The 11,232-nt window shown below is 34.6% G+C and overlaps 1 protein-coding gene across 4 annotated transcripts in view; it reads right to left on the reverse strand.

Moving 5' to 3' along the window:
* Positions 1-3,446, reverse strand: part of TTC8 (tetratricopeptide repeat domain 8) — a 37,488-nt gene extending 34,042 nt beyond the window's left edge. For 2 of the 4 annotated variants that reach the window (XM_026849083.1, XM_026849081.1), the window contains exon 1: positions 3,318-3,446. The gene's annotated coding sequence lies outside the window, so the exon portion shown is untranslated. Of the gene's footprint in view, positions 1-1,106; positions 1,214-3,317 lie in introns of those variants that run through there. The other 2 variants (XM_026849084.1, XM_026849082.1) reach the window with 2 other exon arrangements.
* Between the last annotated feature and the right edge of the window lie 7,786 nt (positions 3,447-11,232).

Below are 11,232 nucleotides of genomic sequence, written 5' to 3' on the forward strand. Positions count from 1 at the left end.
GTCCAGCAGTCTGCTGGGAAAACATGTTTAATATTTGCTAAGAAGACATTTCAAAACAGAAACAGAATGATCCTATCTTAATAGAATTAAAGGTCAAACACATGGAAACATTTTCTTTAAATAAGAGGTAGGGCAAGATCTGGAACTCAGGCTTATTTAATAATTTAAGTAATCATTTAATTGGACACTTCTCATCATTATGTCTCAGACCATCCCTTCCTCTGCACTTCCTTCATATTTCTATGCAACTTTACAACTATCATAAAGAAAGTATATCTAAAAATGTTGAAATATTTATCTCTCCTTTTTAAAAGTGCTTTCTTCCAAGCAAAAGCAAAGGAGGGATTTAGCCAGCCAGTTCAACCACAATTAGAAACCTTTGTTTAAATATGAAGAGAGGAACAGGGCAGGATGATTTGAATCTAGGCCAGACAGACATAATCCAGATCTGCTTTATTATCTTTTAGTTTCTTCTTATGTAGTAGGGTGACAACCTTTAATTAGCATTGAGATTTGCAGTTATGTTCAACACCCTTAACTGTTTTCATTATTCTATAGAAGTACTTAGTTGGTAGAATTTTTAACACCTTGACAGTACTCAGCTTTTTCAAACACTTATATGTCTGAAGTCAACATAATCATGTCTATATTGGGAATATGCTGAAATTAGAGCTCTCAGCATAGTCAAACACAGGCTATCTTCCCAGTAGAGATAAGAAAAACTGCCCATAGTCTTTCTCTTGGAGTTGAAAGTAGCAACTTCTCTACGCTAATTGCTAAAACTGGGGCCAGTTCTTAACATAGACCTATCATTGTGATTTTTCCAATAACAAACATGAAATAATGTGCTTTTAAAACTAACATCTCTTTGTCATTATTGGACAAGTATCTGTCAAAAAACAGATTCCTTAGACTGCTCTTCCAGTCTTAAACTCCTAGGTTTCACAGCCAACAAAAACTTCAAATATTGCACATTATTCCTTAATTAAACACCAGTCTGTAGATTATTGTCTGCAGCAATGTTTGCTACAGGACTTCTGATCAAAACAGCAAGAGAGAGAAAAATGTCAAATTTGTTACTTAAACTACAGAAAGATGACCTTTACCTTGGGAGACAAGTAGACTTCAAAATTCCTAACTACTAATTATAAGGCCCGTATGAAACAAAAGTATAATTTCACTGAATGCACACAGTTATGCTGAATATCTGAAAAATCAAGGCATGGGAAAAGAAATTAGAAATCTATACTGACACACAAATAGAAAGGGAGATGTAAGTAAATGATCTTTTTTTCAAAATAATTAAATGAAATTTCTGACACCCTTTTTATTTATTAAAAATTTGCTACTTGTTAATAAAAAGTCACATAGGACTTTTTAAGAACTATGGCATATGGCTATTACCTTGCTTTTTAAAAGAAAACCTGAGATGTACATTTCTCTGTTAAAACGTACTCTCCCCAACATATTTTGATTTTTTTTTTGTTCATAAAGATGTCTTTTACCACATAGGATGTACAACTCATGCGAGGTTCAAACATTTTCTTAACAGCTCAGTAATTTCAATTTTTGCTGACTTTCTGTAAAGAATTTGTACCAGTAGTCCTGGTATTTCCTATAGCTACTTTATCTTTGTACAAAGCCTACTTTCTGTGTTGCCATTTTTAGCTATCCAGAAAAATTTTAATATTTCCGTTCATAAGAAAGTACACAGTTTTAGTAATTTACTATAGTACAATGCACATTTTTTTTTCCTCGTTAAAAACCTGTAAGGTTAATCTGAAACTAATTCAGAAAAACTTGAGCTGAAGAACTTCAATTAAAATGAATAAGAGCACCACAAAACTGGAAGAACCACACTGCCAACTGTGAAGGGAAGGCTCACTTATAATCACAAAAAGCCATAAAAATGAATGCATACATTTCTGAGTAACCTCATAACAATATTATTTATACCTCAATTTAGCACAAATTTGTCCACTCAAACTGTTGCCTCAGATTTCATTTATATTATCTGCTCTCTCTTTGTGAGACTGATAATTTTGTTTTGTGACAAGCAACATGTCTGGCATTTATGAAGACAACTTTCATTTTTATGAAATGGACACTTAAACAGTAGGAACAAGAATAGGACAGCTCACTTCAGACTACCCACACATTCACAACATAGTAACAGACTTAGCTTACTTGACTCATAATCAGAACAGAATTTCACAATAACTAATAGTAATCAGAGGGATGCAATATCTTGAGTACCATAAATACAGAAATGTGATATAGTATTTCTTAAGAAGTCTAAACTCTAAAAGGAAAAGTGGCAAAGTGTTTTTCACTTAGTTCCTGAGAACTGTTTTTTCACTGAATCACGTATCTTCCTCTTGTTCGTAAAAAATCCAAAAACCAAATTAAAAAAAGATAAAATCAAAATCTAGATGTTTTCTGAATCTGCTAACGCACATTTCTAAGAGATTTCATTCTCCAATAATCCTTTCCATTATCATAAATTTTATTCTGTACACAATGAAAACCACAGAATGCAGCAATTACCTTGTGAAGTGTAATCTTTAAAGTCAAGAAGATACCTGGCAGTATTTCACTGAAACCATTTTGTATGCAAACAACTTGCATGACTTCATTGGAATATAATTGGAGACTTGTAAAATATGTTATTGAGTTATATCTGAAGATGCAATTTTACATTGCATTTAATCTCTTCTGACTGTGGGCTGGAGCCAAAAGATGCCAACACCTGCACATTACTATTCTTCCCATTGCTGTCATCTAGTGCTAATGTGGACAGAGTGAAAACTAATCAATTACTCTCTCAGTCTTCCATCGCTTATGCAAAGCATCATCATGCAGGTTCAAGACTACCAGACTGTACACAAGGCAGGCAGTGAGACTGAGCTGTAGGAGCAGGAAGGGCATGGGTAACAGCCCACCATTACACTGCATTAAATAAAACACGAAAGTGAGCCCTAAGAGCATAAACATTGTTCTGTCTGTTCTGGCTTTTCTCTAATCTCATCAGCAGGTGAAGGTCATTCAGTTCAAGACAGACTGAATTTAGCTTTTAGAAGGCACTAAGCTACTGAACTGCTGAATAAACCTATAGGATATATATGGGAAAAATAAACTTCTATCAAATATAAAAGCTGCCTATTTAAAATACCCCTTATCAAATGTACTGCCTTACCAATGATGAAAACTTTATTTATGTCATTAAGGATTTAACAACAAAATAAGCATTATTCAGTGTATCAGAAATTTTTCTTAATGGTTATATCTAATAATTGTATTTATGAAAAGAATTTTACCTGAAACACAGTGTATTCAGAATCAGGCTCCTGAAAAGGGAAGAAATAGAAACTGAGGAATAGTAATGCCAAACAATAAAAAGAACAACAAAAAATGGAATTATACTCTGTGACCAACTCATTTTATACAAACATCTCTTTGACACATATACCCAAATTTCCGTTTTATTACATTATCCCAACTCACACACACTATGGAGCTAATCACACTAAATGTAGATTGGCAATAAATACATTTTTCAGATACCTTTTGCTTTGTTGCTTCTGATGGATCATGCTGGCCAAATCTTAGACAAATATTACAGAACTATTAAATTGAAAAATGGTACATTTAAAAAAATCTAAACAACCACCAACCAAATTTGGAAGATGTAAGCAAATCTCTCAAAAATTAACCACATTATCAGGCCATGGGCTTTAGAATGCCTACGTAATAAAATGTATCTGTGCATTTTTGTTAGCTGCTGATGGTGATCAAAATGGTATCACTGAAGTACATAAAAGAAAATTTCTGCACATATTGGGTTCTTTTTTTGTACTTTTATGATGGAAGTGATGTATTTATTGTATTCTAGACAGTAATGCTGTAGGTAGAATAAACATCAAACTAATGGCTTATTGCACCATCCAGTAAACAAAAGGAAAACTACCAGATGAAGTTTACTACAAACCAAAAGGCAGGAACTTGCATCTGCTTGAAAACTTGACATAAAAGTGAGTAAATACAACAGGAAATGCAGGTTTATCATCATTTATTGGGTAGTTATCTTGTTTATGTAATATTTAAACTATCCTTCATGGCTTCTAGTGCTAACTTCCAGGGACTGGGGATGAATTTTTCCTCTCTAATGTATTACTTAGTTTTAGAAGGAAAGACAAGGAAGGTGAGAGATAAACGTTACTTTCTCTAAATCACTATTAGTCTTTTGTGGGGTCAGATCATTTCTGCTCCTAGAGGCAGTGGAAAATTTTTTATGTATCTGGCTTTGTGTAAGACTGTCACAGTTATGGCCGTTAAGTTAGATTGAATACAGAACTTCAGAGTAATTCAGACTAGAAAAAGGACTTCAGGTTTCTAGTCCAAAGCCCAGCTCAAAGCAAGGTCAGCTATGAGGTCGGTTAAGGTTGCTCAGAGCTTTGACCAGTTGTGTCTTAAAAAATTCCAAGGATGGAGACTACACAATGCCCCTATGCAACCTGTTCCACTGCCTGACTGCCCTTGCAGAGAAATGTTTTTCCTTATATCATGTCACAGCCTTCATTTCAATTTATGTTTGCTGCCTCACTCTATGCACCACTGTGAGGGGACTAGTTCCATCTTCATGGTAACATCCTCATATGTATTAGAAAGCTGCTCTCAGATCACACCAATGACTTCTCCACGCTGAACCACTGCCCAGAGTGCTGTTAGCTTCCTTTGCAGCCAGGGCACACTGCTGACTCATGTTTCACCAAGAGAATGGCAAGATCAAGCTTGCTCTTTTCCTCTGTAGTATGAGACATGGTCTACTTCTTTCAATTTGAGCATTTTTACTCAGTAAATTCCATGATGGCAGGGACCTGGAAGACTGGTGATGACTCGCATCTTCCTTCTGTAGCGTACGGGAATTTCTGTGGCCTTTTAAGGGTCGTATTTGGAATCACAAACTTGTTCACTGGTGTTAGAATGCATAACACAGTTTATAAATTGAGCATTCTATGTAACTAAATGTTAATTGAGGGATTAATCTCAGCTGTCTGTGATGCAGCTGTGCTTGACTAAGGCACTAAAACTGCCTTTATACTTTAGATGTATGATTAAATGAACTCCAAGTTCTTTTATTGTTTTATTTATAGTATTCCTCTTCTAAAAAATAAACTGTTTCAACCTTCCAAGTAATAAAGAAAGGGAAATTGAGATATTTCAGCTTGTATTTCATTCATCTCACTGTGTCCGAGTGCTACACATGTGGTGTTGTAGAAAACGGTTTAAGAGCAGTAGTTATCTTCCATACCACATGCGCTATAGTAACTAATGAGGACAAGGTTACAAATATTACATCAACACTAACTTGAAAATGCCTTGATGTTACAGATGTGTAGCTTACGTTAGGCACTGTTCATTAGTTTAAAAAATAAGTTAAAAATAAAACAAATTTGCTTATGTGGAGACATTCATATTAGTAAAAAATTCAGAAAAGTAGAGTTGAACTTACTAAAACATTGCTCTGGCATAATAGTACGTGATAGCACGCATTGTTGATACATCATAATATAATGTTCCAGTTTCTGACCAGAAGTAACTTAAGATTTTAAATAACCCTCAAGCAGGTGATTAGAACCTTCCTCCCATTAAACACGTCTGGAACCACAAAAATTAACATTAAAATATAATGTATTTTAACATGGGTGGATCCAACAGTTGCTACTCATGCAAGTAAGCCACTGGAACTGGATTCAGAATAAAGATATCTTTGAGAGGATTAAAAGTGTTGCCCTGTGAGCTTGTATCTCAAAATAAAAGGTCAAATTTATTCTTCATTTACACATATAAGGCTCATTTGAAATTAGTAAGATTGTAAAAACAATGAAGGAAGGATTTAAACGAAATATCTAAATCCACCAAGGGCATTTTATAATTCAAGTTAATGTGTAAAAATCAGTTCATTTGAAGACCAAAAATACTTAGAAAAATTAAGTCTTCTGATGTTTATAGACTAGAAGAGGGGACGAAATAAGGCTACATACATTATATTTTAATAAAGCTTCATACTACAAATAATTTCAGGCAAGTATGATTTTATACATGACATGCAGAATATTAAAATTAGTATATTCTGAAAATGCTCTTCAAATGATTAAGAGCAGAAAACACAGAAAAAACATTACCCAGGAACAATGACTTCACTGTATGTATCACTAATTTTTACATATAAACTTAACAATTACAGTCTCTTGAACCAGTAACTGATTTCAGTTGAAGATGCTTTCTCAAGTTTCATGTACATAAACATGTCAACGATAACTTAATTATGACCTTATAAAAACTAGTATGCAATTAATAGTAGCTGAAAGTTCATCATGGGAGAAGGACGAACAAACAAAAGCAAATCCTCATAGTAGACCATTAATCAAGTTAAAGGCAGGACATCCACTGTATTTCTATTAATTACATTAGGGATTTTTTTTTTAAATTATTGTTAAACGACAGCAGGCCTCATACATCAGTGCTGGTTATTGCCTTGAATCTGACATATGGAAAACAAAGAAGAGTAATCAGATTAGGTAACTAATCAGGATGATCAGCCCAAACAGCCTTGGATTGTATTTCCTCTAGGTCATGCTATTACTATAAACATAGAAGACAGTGTCTGTTTGCTTATGTCGTGGTTTAACCCCAGCCAGCAACTAAGCACCACACAGCCACTCACCCACCCTTCCTCCCTCCCAGTGGGATGGGGAGAAGAATCAAAAAAAAGGTAAAAGTCGCCAGTTGAGATAAGAACAGTTTAATAACTAAAATAAAATAATAAAAATAAAAAGTTAAAATTATAATAATTGTAATGGAAAGGAATATAATAAGAGAGAGAAATAAACCCCAAGAAGAGCCAAGTGATGCGCAATGCAATTGCTCAGCACCCGCTGACTGATGCCTAAGCAGTGATCCACTCCCAAGCCAACTCCCCCCAGTTTATACACTGAGCATAACGTCCTATGGTATGGAATATTCCTTTAGCTAGTTCAGGTCAGCTGTCCTGGCCATGCCCTCTCCCAGCTTCTTGTGCACCTCCTCATTGGCAGAGCATGGGAAACTGAAAAATCCTTGACTTAGGATAAGATCTACTTAGCAACAACTAAAACATCAGTGTGTTATCAACATTATTCTCACACTAAATCCAAAACACAGCACTGTAACAGCTACTAGGAAGAATAACTCTACCCCAGCTGAAACCAGGACAGCTTACAATAGGAAATAATTAAACTGAATATCAGTGCTCATGTGTTTGTAAGCCCAAATGCTAGTCATAGTAAATATAGATCTTATCTATCTCAAGATAAAATTTTCAGCATAGAATTAAATTCCAACAATTTTATATTCCTAATTCTTAAATGAAGAAATGGACAGGATATTTTATAGAAAAAATATTTCAGTCTTCCATAAAATCTAACTCAGTAACAGCTAACTACTCTTCTATAAAAATATTCAGCATATTTTATTCATTAAGAACTCTTCAGGAAAACATAATTTATTTTAAAATGTTTTGATTTCACTGACAAGTTCTTTAAGAATTCAAGCTTATAATGGCATAGCATTTAATACTGCTACATAAGAAAATTCCTGATTAATGCACAGTTAGCTAAAAGGTCAACGTGATACCTTAAAAACCTCCTAGGGCTTACGACATCTGGTGACAGAGTTCAAAGAGAGTTCTACACTAATTAAGATAGCTTCTAAACATATGTACATGTAACTATGGATTGGATCATCAGTAAACTTATTTCTGAGACCTTCAAATCACCTTTTCCCATGTTCTTAAAGGAAAACTTCTTAAACATCATTATACTTGTAATGAAAACATATTCTCAATACTAAGCTAGATGTACAGGGAGTGGTAAATTAAGAGAAATATCAAGATGTACTGGTCAAGAAAATTTCTAATTACAGTTGCAAGTATGACTGGAAAAAACACCTACTTCTAAGGCTACTGCAGAAAGACAATTTCAGCTCCCCATAGTTCTGTGACAGTGTTGTGGATGCAACGGAGCAGGAGTGGTGCTATCAGTTAGCAGACCAAGTGACAGATGGGAAAAATGGACAGGCTTTCACACAGGAAAGGTCGTCTCTTTCAGGCATGAAAACGCTCTCAGATTGTGCACTGTTAGTCTCTTCCTTTACTTATTGTTACATTACATGTCTTAGAAATGAGAAGGCTAGTCATCTGAGCATGAAAAAGTTCTGACCTGTAACAGTCACAGCTTAACTCAACCATTCCTGAGCACCTCTTTAAAGGATACTGTCTCCTGTGGCTTGGTTTGTATCATATCCTAACACCTGCTGCTCAAAGAACTGAATCCCTGAACAGTGACTGAGGCTACTGTTCTTGTAAGATCTTTCTTTCCCTGGTTGAAGAGGTTGGAAGGCACATGCTTCACAGAATATGGGACAAGAGGATGAGAACAGATGGCATGGTGATTACAGCAGTTGAGTATTCCCTTGTGCTGCACGGCAGCTCACTTAATCCAAACTTTCCGTAAATTGTCATTTGTCTGTTTGCTTTCCTGGTGTCCAACGTGACCCACCTTGGGCCTGATTTGCAGGTGTCCCCGATTAGGGTTTGAACATTAGTTTAAGAATTGCTATGTGCTTTTTAAACATAATAAGCCACACATATTGGGTCAGGTACCAAAAATGATACATACTTAAATTTAGATGTAATTCACACAGATGGAAGACAGCACCATTTTCTGGTAGGTGGCTGAAGAAGACAGAATTAAAGTTCGATCAAAATCAAAATATTGATTTTATTAACACACCACCGTCAAAACACAGACTTCAGAAATCAACAGCCAATCTACCTGAAAATGGTTTTGAGTCCTTAATTAACGCAAAAAAAAAAAGATCACTTTAGATCACTTTAGATCCCTACAGCAACTTAACTGATATGCTACCATTAGAATAATTACAGAATAATGTAAAATAGTATTAGACTAAGCAAGTCAGGATCATTAAGTAATGTATGTCACTTATTTGAGTTCTAATTACCTCAGTGTTCAGCCTTGGAGATTAGTATCATTCAAAGTTTTTATAAAAATAACAGTTCTATTAAATGCAAAGCATCCATCTTGCAATACATAAACCTGATTTTCTTTTTCACTCTGTTGTATTAAGTAAGTTCAAAATAGTTTGTAAGGTTTCAACTACATACAGAACACGTTCCTGAGGCATGTTACTTTTTCCTCTACTCTGCATGAAGTCTAGCAGGGCAAATGTGACATATTGGTACCTGAAAACAAGTGCTTTCTAACACAAGCAAGTTTTAGAAAGTAATGAGCTGGAAGTGCAACAACATGGCTATGGAAAAGACCTGCAAGGATTTACAAATGAGAAGCAGAATAATAAAATACAGACTTACGTGGACAGATAACCAGCAAAGATTTTGTGTTGATTACAATAAAAATTGTATTTGTAAAACATCATGAGCACAGTTGACTGAAGAGAAATGCCATTTCATGTTAAATCTGCAATGAACGTCAAAGCTATATTCTAACTAGATAATTAGAAAATGTTTTACTTGAAGAGATTTCAGGTGTAAGATGTTGTATGCTAAGTTGGTTTGAGTTTGCCTCAAATTGTACTATTGAAAGTTATTTAACCAGTATTCTGATTTCTCCAACCTGCTGTACCAAAATAAACAGGTGGTATAAATAACACCAGATCTTTCGTCAGGTGCTGTCTGGACTAACGTTGTGGAATGATGGAAGAGTGAGCTGTAGAGCCATTATATTACACCATGAAGTACGGTATACTTCATGATCCTTCTGAAGAAACATGATGAATTGCCACTTAATAACTACCCCTCCATTTATTTATTTATTTTTAAAGTTTCTAAACTGTTACTCCACTTAAACAAAGAACTTAGAGTAAAATCCACTTGCTGGTGTCTGCAAACTTGTGATGTGCTTTACCTGAACACTGTTCTATGAAATCTCTTTTCAGAAAAAGACTGACACATAATTCCATGCACTTTTAAAATGTTAAAGATGAAGACCACTATTTTCCAAGCTAAAGTAGATATATTTTTAAATACTTTTAAAAGTTATTAATTCCTGTTTAAAAAAAGCTTTTAATGAAGATTCCTCAAGAAGATGAGGCAAGAAGCAAACTAACCATATTTTAATTTTGCCTCTACAGAAAGCAAAGACATTTCTCTTCTTTTTAAACTTTCAGGTAGCTCTGAAATATGCTGCTGCTGGAGTACCTTTTTCCCCCAAACCTGTGAACAGGAATATAGTTCTGAAATAAACAGACTGAAGTTATAAAGTCCAGTCCTTTGCAGGCAACCATGACCTAGAAGTCTTTTCAAAACACTAATGAAACTTGATCTTGTAATTCAGAGACTTCATATAGGACCTCCTCTAAGAGCTTGTGATTTGATGTAGTGTAGACATGATTTATATCCCCATCTTCCCACTGTTTCTCAAAGCATAATTATCTTAAATGTTTTCACCCTTTAATTCTTACAGAAGATGAAGCTTATAGGCTGGTGTGATCATTTCAAAGATTAAATTAAGTGATCGCTTGTCCCAGCTTTATATAGTATTTGAAAAAACTCTTACATTGTTGGTATGTAAGGTCTTGCTTCTCTAAGAAGAATGTGTAACTTTATACAAGATGACTAATTTATACACTTAAATGTTTGCAGCACGTGTGATCAATATTTAGAAGAAAAAAGGAAAACTAAGTGGGATGTACATCCTCTTATTGTTGTTTTATTGTCCTCCTAAACATTTTTCCCAGCCTTGTACACCTTCTATTCCTTATCCCACTTCTGTCTGTTGCAGATGTCTTCACCAAGTTCCCCAGTGCTACCAGAAACAGCCTAGCTGAAGTATGGACTTGCCAGGTGTAACAAAACAACTTTATACTGGAGTTTCAACACACAATAGAAATGCAGTTGTCTTTTGATTTCCATGTTGAGATCACAGATTGGAAAACATTTTACTAACTAAAACATTTATAAATGAGTAGTAACAGAAACACTAAGATCTTTATGACTTTATTTACTGTTATCTCTACTGTCTCAAGAGTTTCTATCACAAATCAAGTGCTGTATGTCCATATTGAAACACTGCATGTATTGAGACCCAGTAATGTAAATAGACATAAATGATGTTGTTTCCAAGACTAATTTCTGAAGGATTTGCACAGAACTAA

Source organism: Athene cunicularia (assembly GCF_003259725.1).
Source record: "Athene cunicularia isolate RWA chromosome 5 unlocalized genomic scaffold, athCun1 chr5_part1, whole genome shotgun sequence".
Lineage (NCBI taxonomy): Eukaryota > Metazoa > Chordata > Aves > Strigiformes > Strigidae > Athene > Athene cunicularia.